The 13,547-nt window shown below is 46.1% G+C and overlaps 1 protein-coding gene and 2 long non-coding RNA genes across 4 annotated transcripts in view; 1 reads left to right on the top strand and 2 right to left on the bottom strand.

Moving 5' to 3' along the window:
• Positions 1-9,172, bottom strand: part of LOC106026288 (uncharacterized) — an 80,168-nt gene extending 70,996 nt beyond the window's left edge. The window contains exon 1 of the long non-coding RNA XR_001199903.3: positions 9,045-9,172. This is a non-coding gene — a long non-coding RNA (uncharacterized LOC106026288). The remainder of the gene's footprint in view (positions 1-9,044) is intronic.
• LOC134470835 (uncharacterized) lies at positions 5,708-7,320 on the bottom strand. Its single transcript, XR_010040000.1, has 2 exons — positions 7,105-7,320; positions 5,708-6,445 (listed from the first exon to the last, which is right to left on the bottom strand). It is a non-coding gene; the product is annotated as an uncharacterized LOC134470835 (long non-coding RNA).
• The window catches only part of Serpine2 (serpin family E member 2), a 57,776-nt gene continuing 52,761 nt past the window's right edge, over positions 8,533-13,547 (top strand). Inside the window, exon 1 of one of the 2 annotated variants that reach the window (XM_003464017.5) lies at positions 8,533-8,719. The gene's annotated coding sequence lies outside the window, so the exon portion shown is untranslated. Of the gene's footprint in view, positions 8,720-9,157; positions 9,177-13,547 lie in introns of those variants that run through there. The other variant, XM_063245994.1, reaches the window with a different exon arrangement.

Below are 13,547 nucleotides of genomic sequence, written 5' to 3'. Positions count from 1 at the left end.
CACACCATGGAGAGGTGAAAAAATATCCTCTACATGGCCCTTAATGGAATAATCACCTCAAGGGTTATCATAGCTATGTCTGGTCAACTTAATTGGCTTCTATTCTTTAATAAGCACTAGTCTTTCTCCAGAGCTTCATAAACGTGGTGGCGTACTCCTCCTCATTCAATTCACAATGGTGTGCAAGTAGAGGTGACAATGGAAGCAGATGAGGAAGATGAGAAACAGGGTCCTTGGTCACAAATAGAGACTCTAGTTGCCTGGAAGAGTGAGATCAACTATTCAGCAGTAACACAAGGTGCAGTGATATCAGCTCTTACCCTGTAACCAGCTAGAGCTGGTTAAACAGTCTGTGAATTTGAAAAATTAACTCACTATGATGATGATGATTTTTCTTAACTCAGAAACTATGTTAGGAGTTAGGTAGTCTTTGCTCTTTGGTTTGAGATGAGATAACACAGGAGTCTAAGTATTTGGAGACAAACCAACATCATTTTCAGGAAGTTTTTCTACCTGGCTTGAAGTTAGGAACCTAAGAGAACAAATCCATTCGTTCTGGATACAACTGGAAATGTCAAGACAGTGGTTTTTGCTTTGTGTTTCTCTCATATCTGTTGATAGATATTGGGAAAAGTATATTAAATACCATGTGTTGATTCCACAATATGTCAGAGGCTGTGGGAGCTGCACTAGAGGGCTGGTCTGGATGCTAAAACAGAATATGTTAGACCAGGGAGATTGTGAACAACCAAAACTTCTTTCTCACAGTTCTGGAGGCTAGGAAGTCCAAGATCAAGATACTGGCAGATCCAGTAAGAGCCAGTTTCTGATTATTCATAGACTGTCATCTTCTCACGGCAGAAGGAATAGTGGTCCCTCTTGCAGCTCTTTTATAAGGGTCCTCATTCCACTTCTGGCGTACCCAAATCACTTCCTAAAGGTTCCACCTCCCAGCACCATCCACTGGTGACCAGATTGCAACATGTAAATTTTTAAGGGTACAAAAACATTCAGACCACAGCAATCAGTATACGGCAAAAACAGCAAAGATTCAAGCTGAACCAAAATCAAGCAACTCTTCTGTTTCAGAATTAAGAATAGTAAGGATATTTGTGAAGTTCTTGGGAGTTTACAATGTACCTCACCTAAGTTACTATGTTTTTTATAAACCATATTCTTTACTCTTCTTTTATACATAAGAAAACTGAGCCCCAGAGGGGAGAAAAAATTGACTTCCTGAAGATCACAATGAAGAAGTAGGAGAAATGGGACAGGAAGCTGGGTCTTCTGGTTCCCAGGGTCCAGGCTTCTGAGTCTTTTACCTCGTATAGTGCTCTAAAAGTTGGAAGAAATGGAGGTCTTAGGACATTTAAGGAACAAAAGCACACAAAATACCCCCTCATCAAACATAGGTTGGTCTTCAAGTGGCTGTAACCTCTGAGAATAGTAAAATGAATTGCATGTTGCATTCATTCAGTAAACACTCATTATGGCTTTCTCCTTGCAGGACACTGTGTGAAAATACAAAGATATACAAGGTTCATTTCCTTGCCATTAGAGCGTAAAGCAAATGCTTGGCTCCAAGGCAGGATACAACTGTATGAATAAGGAACCTACACTCAGAGCTCCAGGAATGTTGAGCGAGAAGAAACTGACATTGGCTGAGAAAAACTGTGAAGGATCGAAATGATTTTAGTGGCAGAAAAGGGCTGGTTCCCATCCTGTGTACACTGTGAAATGTGGTTTTGCCACTCCTTTTATGAACTGAACTGTATCTTGGTTACTTTCTTTGTTGCTGGGACATACTACCTGACAGCCACAATTTAAAGAAAGAAAGGTTCATTTTGGCTCCACTTCTAGAAGCCTCAGTCCATAGCTGGCTGGATTCAAGGCAGGGCAGCGTGGCCAGGGGGCCTGGCAGAGGATAAGCAGCTCATGGCATGGCAGACATGAAACAGAGAGAGATCAAGGGCGGGAGATGGACTCTTCCAAGTCAGGCCCCAGTGTCCTACCTCCGTAGACCAGGCTTCACTCCCAACATCACATTTAGCTGTAAAATTACCAGTGGACTGATTCACTGATGAGTATCACACCCCGTGATCCAATCACCTCCCCAAAGCCCCATCTGTGAGTGGCATGAGGCTTTCAGGAACAAATAGATATAAACTGGAATAGTCTCCCATCCCTAAATTTATATGTTGAAGCCCTGATACCCTAATATAGCTGTATTTGAAGACAGGGCCTTTACAGAGATAACTGAGGTCCACGAGGTCTAAAGGTGAGGCTCTAATCAAACTGCATTGCTGCCCTTCCAAGAGGAGAAACAGACAACAGAGATGATACTCACGATTTCTCCTCTGCCCTCTCCTCCCCTGATGTCCCCTCCTCATCCCTCCCTATCCCTCTCTCAAAAAGGCAAGGCCACGTGAGAACATGAGAAAGTGGCCATTTGAAAGCCAGGAAAAGAAACATCAAGAGAAGTCGTCCCTGCTGGAACCTTGATCTTGGATTCCCCGCCTCCAGATTGTAAAATACAAATGTCTGTTCTTTAAGACCCTCAGTTGCTAGTGTCTTGCTATGGCAGCCCAAGCTATGTAATACATCCTCAGCAAGAGGTAAGGTCTTCTACTCCTGAGTCCCAGATAGCCCCACAACTTGCTTTCAAATAGTGACAGAAGAAATGATACTGTACCAATTCCAAAACAAGTCCTTAAGAGAACTTACAGCTCTGGCTTTCACCACCCTGAAACCTGGAGCCAGCATGTAAAGTCTGGGTACCACTTAAAAAAACAAAAACACCGCCAGGGATTTAGCTCTGTGGTGTAGGCACCTTGCTGGCAAGCACAAGGTCGTGAGTTCGATCCTCTGTACCAAAAACAAAGCAAAAACAACAATAACAAACATGTAGAAGAGAAGGATTTGAGTATGAAGTATCACAAGGTGGAGAAGGCCTATAAAGATGAAAAAACTGGCACAAAGACAGAGGTCCAGCCACCCCCAAGTGTCGACGTGTGAGCAAGGCCATCGTGATGTTAGATAGCTCCAGGTGCATCAGACATGAATGCTGCCCTGAACCCTATCCTGCCAACCCATGGAATTGTGGACAAATAAAACAGTTGATATTTACACTATTAAGATTTGGGCTGATACCACACTCAGTAACTGATACAGGTGGAGAGAAAAAGAGGTGTTCAAGGCAGAGAGAACAGTTTGAACAATGGTACAGTGATAGAAAAGATACTGTGGATATTGTGATTAATTCAGATTGGTAAAGCCTTATGCACATACCAGAGATAATGGGAAGATGATGCCTGAAAGGAAGTTTGATGTTAGGTTTGGACAGCTTTCATTACAGTGGTTTTTACTGTATACTTCTTTGCCATGGATTGATTACTTAATCCTCACATAACCCTAGAAGTTGGCTATTTCATAGTTATCTTTTGTTTTCTAGAGAAGGAAACTGAGGCTCAGAAATTAAATGACTTTAAAAATACTTACATAGTGATGAGACTGGGATTTGAACACAGGTAGTTAACTCCAGAACCTGTGTTATGACCTCTTTAGAAGATGGCCTTGGCTGAGGAATTGTGACTAGGGGAACAAACATGGAGTTATTCAAGGCCAGAGAATTGCATGGCTGAAGCAGAACTTAGGCTGAGCTGACAGTCGCAGGTAGAATCTGGATGGGAGAAGAGGGAAGTGCTACTTCAGTGTGACATAGGTGACAGCATAGGTGACAAGGGTCTGAGCTCAGTGGAAAAAGTAGAGACAAGACGAATAAGAAGGACTGCTTAAGAATATGGTAACAGCTCCCAGGGACTGACTGGATACGGAATGAAAAGAGGTAAGTCACACTGGTAGAGAAATACAATATGTATATAAGTGGTAAAATTCTGGTTGGTGAAATCTTTAAGCACATAGCAGAGAAAACAACAATAGAGTGCTACAAAAAGTAAACCAGGCTAAAACTAGGAAGTGTTTTCATTCCAGTGATTTTTATTGAGCACTTACTATGTGTCAGACACTCCACTAAAGCCTTTTCATGGATTAACTACCTAATTGTCACTATTTAATTTCACACATGAGTAGTGAGAATCCATTTCTTCCTTTCTGGTGACTGAGAGAGCAGTCACTCTTGTAAAATACTTAGAAAGCACAGAAGGAAGAACTGGTTTGGAAGGTGAAGATAATCAATTTGGTTTTAGACTTACAAGGTGGAAGGTGGTGGTGTGATGCTAAGTGAAGCTATCTTCCAGGTATTCGATGGGATAAATGGAACAGTGGTCAAGGCCATCCATGGATACAGTTTTAGAATTCAACCAAAGTTAAGCAAAGTCACATGCATCTTGTGTGTGTCACTTAGGAGTCTGTGATTGTGAGCAACAGAAACTGAATGTGGCTAAGTAGAAGAGGCTCACAGAAACTCAGTTCACCGTGGATCTGTGCTCAGAAACGCAGGGCCAAGAGCAACGCTGAAATCCAGATGGGAAGAACTCATCATCTCAACGATCTGGGATGAGCTAGCTGTGATCACTCTTTTCTGGTCCTTCAGGATTCAAAGCACTGGGAAGGAATCCAGTTAGCTTGGTCCCATGCCCACCCCTTAGCTAGAGGGGTTGGGGTTATTCTGATTCTCCTTCCGACAAGATGATGTACTAAACAGGAAAAGTGGGCCCACTAGAAAAAGACAGGGAGGGTAGACGTTGGCTGGCACAAATACATTCATGTTCATTCCACTGGAAGAGAGTGGAGAAGAGAGGCGAGAGCTGAAGGCAATCGACTGCACAGCTCTTGGAGAGGAGGAAGATGCAATGAAGAAAAGAAAAAGGCAAGTGAAGGGTCTAGGCAGAGGAGTCTTAAAAACGGACAAGTCACAATAATTTAACGCTGCCAAAAGACCAACAGCAATAAAGCATGAGGACCATTATTTGGGTTGTCAACGGAAGTTACTGGTAACTCCTGAGATAAAAGACAGGATGGAGGAAGAAGGGCAGGGCAAGAAGAAATGATGGGGTGAGAAGAGAGAGAAAAGGGACTCAGCATCCTTATTGTGGCAAAAGAAAGATGGTGGTTGGGCTGCTGTTTGAAGGGGTCAGAACCACAGCGATTCTCGGAGCCGGTCATTCTAGCCTCCTTGGTCAAACATAAGCATCACTTAGTAATACATTGTCTCTGAGGCTGTTGGTGAAAAGCAGACAATAGGGAAAGAGTAAATTGATGCTCTGGGTTAATCAGTTTCAGAAGTTACAGAAAGAGGAAATTGGATTTATTTAAAAGCCAACTTGAAAGGGAAATAAAAAGTCAAATGTCTTTTATAAGCTAAAATAATGATCACAATGACAAAACCATCGTGCAACAGTCCCAGAAAGTAATTGTATAAGTGAACTGTTATAACCAGTCTCCTTTCCCTTGGTTGAAACAGTCTCACGAAATAGCATGTAAAATGTTGTGTAATAAGTTGTCTTGAGCAATTTCTTTTATAATATAGGTTAGATAGGAAACACCTGCTATCGCTAGCTTATTATCATAAAATCCATCAGTTTTACAGACAAAACATCCATGCCCCATTGGGAGCTAAGGACAGTTTTCACTTAAATACAAGGTCACACTGTTTGGGTGCACGGGGAGTGGTGGAGGTGGGGTGGGGGGATTTACATTTATTCCAAGGCACTCAACACTGGACTCCTTCCAAGAGGGGAAACAAGACTAAATAGATCATTTGTTTTATTCCATTTGGCCATTTCTTGCATTTCTCCCAACTGTGGCTTACGGACACAAAGCCAAACTCAGAGTCTGGCTACAGCTGGCTAAACTCCAGGTCACTGTTTTTTGGGATCTTTTTTAAGGAATAAACATTGTAAAGCTATATCTGCAGATTAAGGCAAGCCACAGGACTGAAGGACAAAATGAAATTCCACTGTGAAAGTGAGGTCAGAAACAACGAGCTAGTAGCAGTGTTAAGTGATTTCGGTTTCTCAAACAAAACCCAAGTTGGGAAATGTCAGCTGGAAGCAGATCACATTCAAAGAGTGTCAAACCCTGGAAGAGAAGGTGCTGCTCCCACCAACTGAAGTAGGAGCATGTCTTCTTCAGCACAGCCCTCTAATGACGGGGGTCTAAGTGCCCAGTGTCTTGAAGGTCATAGAAGGTATACCCTGGCTTATTTCTCCGTCTTCTGTTGGCATCAGGAAGCCAGCTGACACCAGCCATGCACGCTCAGTAACGAGAGTAGTTGGTATTCCCAGCAGATCTCACCAGGAGACTGGCGCTTTGTCTTCAATCTTTTCCTTTGGGAGATGCTCATACGCAGTCCCATCCAATGTCCAAGGTGAGAGAAAGCATCCGTAGGGGCCGGGCTTACTTAAGCACACTCATTAACACTGCACCCATATTTCAGAACTGACAGGTCATGTACAATATCTTTCAAAATGTTCCTTGGACAGTACTGGGGGGAATAAGGAAGTGACAGTCATGAAAATGTAAACAAAAGAGGTAGGTCCTAGAGCTTTCCAAAATGGCTATTGATGAGTCTGACCCCTATTTATACTCTAATTGGAACAATAATGTTATTTTTTTCCCTAAAAAACACTGGGTTCATTACAAGAGACTGAAATTTCTTAAAATAATATCTGTGCATTTCTCTCAAAAGCTGTTTTAACTTCAGAGTAATTTCACTAACGTGGTAGATTGCAAAGAAAATGTTTGGGATATGAATCAATATATCAACACTAATATCCAAATGTGATACTGGGCAAGTTTCTGCAAAATGTCACCATTAAGGAAGACAGCAAACTGGTCAAGAGATCTCTGTATAGTATTTCCTACAACTGCACCATCAGCTTGCTTCAAAATTCCAACTTCGAAACAAGACTGAGACAGAACTAGGTGCAGACAATCTGGCAAACTCTCCTACGCTGGCTTCACTGATCTCTCCCAAGGCGAGTTTGTCTCTCCAACTGTTTCTTAAGCTGTGCCCTCCCATCTGGAAGAGGCTACTACTAGCTTCTCCAACATGCGAAGAGAGCTCAGTCTGACCTTGGGGCTTCCGAAATCTCCTTCTTCCCTTTCCCCACCTCATCTGTATTTTCCACAGCCCCAGCTCACCCCTTCTGATGGACCAAGTCACAGCTCTGGCATCATCCCATCTGACCGCCACATCTGACATTTGTTCATCCCTTGTCAGTAACGTGGGCAACTGCTATATGTGTAGCCTGGCTCTGGGCACGGTGAGTGGGAACCGTGTTGAACTGGCTGGCTGCTCTTCCCGGCTGTCTGGGAACAGAGTTTAATGAAGGAGCAGGAAGCAAATGAGGAAAAAAAAAAAAAAAATATATATATATATATATATATATATATATATGTTTTACAAAATCAGATCGTGATGAGAAAGCAAGACAGTAACCTTAGCTCAACTGGTCAAGAAGGCTTTCCTGAAGAGATAGGCTGACTTGTGGCCCAAAGCAGGAGCCCATTTTGGGAGAAAAGCTTTCTAGCCAGAGAAAACAGCAAGGAAAAATGATTCGTACAGTGCCCAGAAGCTGAATATGAACATCAGGCATGACTGAAATTTTTCTTGGGGGTGGGGGGAATTATGTTTCTTTATTGAGGGACCAAACCCCTCAAGGTTTGTTTCCTTAAGGGGGGCTGTGAATACCCTCAGGCTGGTGGGGATAGTACATTTTAAAAAGCAACCCCTCTGCCAAATAGGCAAGCATCCACTATCTAGAATGTCACCCACTGCCAGAGGTGACCGCAGACTAGACTTCCCAGTTGCTTTGATCATTAGAAGCCACCTTAATCCAGGGCCGTGTCTATGGACAAGTACCACATTTCTTCCTCACATCTGGGCCTCTAGGCTTGTTATGGGGCGTTTTGCGTTAAAGCCGACATAAATTGTCTCATATTAAAGTTGGGTCCCCTCACACCTAACTTGGGACAAAGGGGGAACTAAAGACAGAGCCCAGAGTGGGACAGTCATCTGTTGTCACCCTGGGTCTACAAGGGTCTCTTGCGCAGGCCGTGCAGCCCCTGTAGGTGGAAAAGGGCTTGATTCCCAGGACTCTGTGTGTCCCCATCCTGTCACCCTCAAGGAAGGAACCCAGTGTTCTGCACTAGTCTGCCATTTGCTTAAGGCGACCCCATCCCCTGCCCCCGCTGCTGCTCAGTCCTCAGGCAGAGTAGGTAGAGTTCAGGGTCCCTGGCAAAACGCCTCCTCCTGGCACCACAACCCTCATCGCCTGAACGCTCTCTTTCCGGGGCGCCCCGTCTCTTCCAGGAGGCAGCCCAGACCCCCGCCACTCCCCACCCAGCTCGCGGGCGACCCACGTGCAGCTCGGCCCCCGCCGGCGCCGCACCTCGGGGTGGCCCGGAGCGCCCCGCGCTTTGCAGGCGCGGCCCCACGACGGGGACCCCAGGGGGCGGGCTCGCGGCCGGCGGCGCGGCGCGGCGCGGCGGGCACACAAAGGCGGCGGCGGCGGGAAGGCGGGGCGGGGCGCGGGCGCAGGAAGCGGCGGGGGCGGCGCGCGGCAACGATAAAGCCCTCGCTCGGCCCCGGCTGGCGCTGCTGGCTGCACGGGTCGCGCGTCGTCTGCAGGCGCCGCGGCCGCCTCTGCTCCTCGGCCGCCGCCGTCCTCCCGTCGCTGCCGGGGCCGCAGAGACCAGCCCGGCCGCGCCGCGCTCCGCGGAGCCACCTGGGGACCCGAGCGAGCGAGCGAGCGCGGTGAGTGCGGGCGGCGCGGTCCGGGGCGCGCGGGGCTCCGGCTTGCACCCGGCCGGGGCTGCGGGGCGAGCGGGCCGGCGCCGACGGCCAGGGGAGGAACTTTCCCCGCGCCGCAGGCTGCAGCAGCCGGGGCCAGCCCGCTCCACGTCCGGAGCGGGGAGGCCCTGGGGGACCCCGGCCGGACCAGGCGCGGCCGCGCGGCATTGGAAGCCCCCGCTCGGCCGGAGACTGCGAACCTGGAGATCCGCGCTCGCGGGCGTCCCCTACCCCGGCTCAGCCTGTGCGCGCCGGGAGCCGAGCGGCAGAGCGACTCTGGACTTGTTACCTCTGCCTGGGCGGGGTGGAAGGAACCAAACCGGGGGCTGGGGAAGAGCTTTACGTTTTCCTCTTCAGCCGGCTTGCCCACCTCGAGCTGGTCTGTGCTAGTTTCATCGGTGGCTGTGGTTAGTGACTACAGGTAAGGAGAAAGTACTCCGAAATTCTGGGAGAAATTAGGTACAGTGTTTGATTTGCTCACCACAAGCTGAGCGGGGAGAGAAAGCGTCTATTACATAAGCCAGCACTCCACCTTCAGGTGCTACAGAAGATGCTGGGGGAGATTTTAGTGTTTTAATGACCGAACATAGTCTTTGGTGTGTGTCTCTGGAGAAATCTCAAATGCGGCTGTATCTTGCTGGAACTACTTTGGAGAGAGCGTTCTTACATTTAGCATCAACATAATAAGGTGTGTGAAGGTCTCTCTTCCTCTTTCAAGCCAGGAAGCAGTTTACTTCTGTGTTCTGGGAACAATTTTTCTGATAATTTTGTCCTTTGGAGATCCGTTAGGGGAAGTTGACCATGGATAGCTGGAAGAAATGTCAGCATTTGCAAATTTGTACATCTCAAGCACACTTAAAAATTGGAAGTACTTTCAATGCTATCTCCGAATCTAAAGCAGTCAGTCTAAGGTGTTTGCAAAAAGTAAGCAAAAAAGAAATATCTTCAGCCATTCAACTGTAGGTGCTAACCTTTAAAGGAAGGTTTTTTCAATCCCCAAGTTTTGAATCTTTATTAAAATAATGTTTGAAAATAGTGTATAGTGCAGGGCAGTTACTGAAGGTCATGAAGATATCATCCATCTTTTATTCTTAAAAAAAAAGAACCTAAGCAGAAAATCTCTACCTCTTGGGAACATCACATATTACTGCAATTTTAGAGAAAGGGCAAACATTCTTTGGTCTCCAAAAGACATTAATTTTTAGTTAATGGTTGTTATGAGGTTGTTAAAACACTAGTTAGAGAGGTGATAATCTAGCTGGGTCCTGAGCCACACCCCCAGGATAGTGACACCTTCCACCCTGTCCTTGTCACACAGTATGGGGATATTGTTTCAAAGAGGAAGAAGAAAGTCTTTTATCCCAAGTCCACGCGGGTGATGCTTCAGTGTCTCATGCTCTTGACTATCTCAAATCCAATGGCCTCCACCCTCTCCTTGCTCAGGCCTCTAACCACATGTGGGTCCTGTCCTCATCCGAAGATGCCCATTTGCTGAGGTCAGAAACTCCAGTGTCTTAGGGTCTCCAGACTATAGGCTCCTTCCTTTGAATGGTGGACTGAAGCTCCCATGTCACCTCCTTCAGGGGAGAGATTTTCAGTGTCTTCCTTCCGAAAGGCTCAGCAGGTAGCCTGCTGGCCCACTCTGCTGAGCACATGGAGGTCACTAGACTTGCTGCATGTTCTGCCCTATCTCTTCCCTACAACCTTTTCCGTATTTTCCCTGTCATCCAGTAGATCCTGGCTTCTGATTCTGTGTATTTTGCCAGGCCACTGTATATAGTAAATATAGCATGTTCTTGTTGTCTTGGAGTGGGTATTCTTGTGGGAGAAGAGAGAAAGCAAGCATAAATACTGTCTAAAACATGATTTTATAAAATGAATAGGGTAGAATGATGGAAGAAAAATAAAGTTGGACTGCAAACTTGAAGAACATGAGAAAGGAGTCCTTCTCAAGGCAGTGGCTTATGTCTTCAGTGTCTTGCATCTCAATACCCCTTTTTGCTCAGGAATTGTACTTCTGTCTTGAGTCTCTCTATCTGGGAGTTTCTCTTTTTAGTGGTATTTTAAAATGCCCTGGACTGGTTCCTGTGTCCTTATTTTGACCCTTATTGACACCATGTCTCTGCAGGCTTCTGCCCAAACTCCCGTTTCTTCTTAGCCCCTGCAGGCTGGCTAGAGTCTCCGCAAAGTAAAAGACCCCACAATTTTCTGAACAGGCAGCTTCCTGTGTACTCAGAGAGCTCTCTGTGGCATTGGTGAGGCGCTTTTATGCCTGTCTGATGCTTTTCTCCCCTCTGTGCCATCTAGTTTTCTTTCTGTTCTCTGGCATCTCTGTTACCTGCAGGGCTCCCTCCACCCGTTTTCTGTTCTCTGTAGAGTCTTCGGCTCTCACCAGGCTAAAGTGAGTCCCAGCTTGCATCCAGCAAAACATTCTCCTGCGTTCCAGCGAGTTATCTGCACTCCGGTAGACTTATCCAAACAAAAAAACCCAAAATTGGTTTTCATTTTTACCATCACATAACCACTTCATCATTAGCCAAAAATGTCCCTGTTTTTTTTTTTTTTCTTTGCTCATTCATGGTTTTTGTTTGTTTGTTGATGGTGCCCCCACCATTCCCTGAAGTGTTCAAGCAAGAACCACACAGTGGTGCTGGACTTGTGTATCCCCGCAAGTCACAAAGTCCTGTTGCTTCTCTGTGCTATGAGAGCCTATTAATCTCTGCTCTGATCTCCCCAGCCCTGCCTTGCTTCAGTGTGGAAGTGGCAAAATAGTGCCACTTCCAGCTGGCATATGTGTCATTGGCCTGAACAAAGTATGCAAAAATTGAGTTAGTGTTTAGATGTCGGGAAGTATCTCTTGAATTTATAGCTTGTCTTAAAAGTCAGAAGACCTGGAAGATGAGGCTCACATTCCCAGGTGGTAACACCCGTGAGAGTGCTGCTGCTGTGTTTCTAGTGCTGTCTGAGCTGGAGGTTGGTTGCTTTCTGGTTCCCAGCGGACCATCTAAAATACCTTTCCAGCTCCCATTGGTTCCAAGCCAGTGACCCTAGGCTGAGACAGCCACTGACAGCTGAGAATCCCAGGGGCTTACTGCAGTTTCCTGCCCTGAGTTTTGTATCCTTTCTCCATTTCTGCTGGCGTAACTTTCCTCCAGCCCTCTGGAAGCTAAATCTGCTCTGTCCCTTCTGATAAAAATTCAGTGTGAAGAATAAACCCCAAGGAGCTGTGTCATGTCACAGTAGGTATCTCAGGTTGCAAAAGTGAGGTCTCTTGTCTTTAAACAGTGTCTTATATGAGTTTCTGAGAATGCTTTAGAACTTACAGTACGGCCTCTGCAGACCTTGTTTATTCCTAATTCCCACTACCAGGAGATGGAACTGGGTGAATCCCCTATCCCAGACAACAGTGGGGAGACTAAATGTGGAGACACCAGTTGCACCAGAGCCCTTCAGCCATTGGAACATCATGAGCCCAGAGTTATCCAGTGTGCTGCTGAGATCACTTAGTTGCCTTTGAACTAACTGTCTCAGTTCAGAACTCGAGTTCTTAACACCATGAAGCTGGGGACCTTTCCACAGGGCCCCAGCGACTCGCCAGGCTGCTGGGCATTTGTGATGACCTGACAGAGTCTCAGCTTTGTTCACCCCTTCCCCCCTCCCCACCTTGTTCCCTTCCTCAAATGATTTTCATCACACTGGGCTTCCTGTAGACTCTTGTGTGTCCGTGTACTCCTGTTGTGTTTTTTATTCCACCTACGGTCAGTTGCCTGCTTTTCCAGACTCAGGTCTCACATCACCTGTTCCAAAGTGTGCTTCCTGGCAGTCACTAACCCCACCTGTCTCTGGCTGCCTGTGCCGTGCACATCCACGGACCCCCTGCCCCGCGCATAGCTCTGTGGTAGCAGCTGCTGTGTTGTCACGCGTGCTTTACCTGCTAGCCTCCAAGCCCCGTGAAGCTGTACCTGTGCATAAGTGTTGTTTGCACCAAGCAAAGGCAGTTCACAGATGTCTGAACCACACCAGCCATCCTTACATTTTTTCATATGTCTACCGTGTGCCTTATAGAACAAATGCTTATTTTTTAGGCTTAAAGGGGACTTCTTCCCCCTAAACTGCCACTTCTGAATTTATTATTTGTGTTCATGCCTTTTAACTTTCCGATCAGCCATCTTTTGAAACAGAACATTACTGAGAAACCAGCAGTATAGGAGTGCTTTCTGTGCCTGTGTCCTCTTAGATTATCCTCATCTGAACCCTCTTTGGCTTGGTTCTGTCTTTCTCGAGGTCTGCTGGCTGGGCTTTTCATGGTTTGTACAAGGTAGAAAAACCCATTTTGTTTTATTTCCATTAACCTTCATGCAAAATAGTGATTGATGACCACTGAGTGACCACTTTTGGCCTTGGAAGTCTTGGGGCTGGTAAGCTTGGTAAGAAAAGCTCTGTGGTGGGAGAGGGTTTGGACTATGCCCCCAACTTTCTATGTGGACTATCTGGAACTCTTTTCTTTACTGTGTAGTGGGTATCATTGAGAAGAACAATCTCAAGTGAATACCTTATTAAAGGTAGCTTATAACTTTTTTTAAAAATCTGTAACATTTTTGCGTTTTCTTTCTGCTTCAGCTTTCTCATAAATACAATATCAAGTCTAGATGAATTTTTTTCAAACGTATTATTTTGTGCTGAGGTACCATGAAGTTCTCTCTCTCTCTCTCTCTCTCTCTCTCTCTCTCTCTCTCTCTGTCTGTCTCTCTCTTTGTTAAGCCTATGAAATTATTCTGCATTAGTACGCAGA

This window comes from Cavia porcellus, unplaced genomic scaffold (genome assembly GCF_034190915.1).
Source record: "Cavia porcellus strain 051 isolate PalLab524CR breed Dunkin Hartley unplaced genomic scaffold, mCavPor4.1 scaffold_1, whole genome shotgun sequence".
Taxonomy (NCBI): Eukaryota; Metazoa; Chordata; class Mammalia; order Rodentia; family Caviidae; genus Cavia; species Cavia porcellus.
Note: the sequence above shows the minus strand (reverse complement) of the source record. Positions and strands in the feature narration are given on the sequence as shown.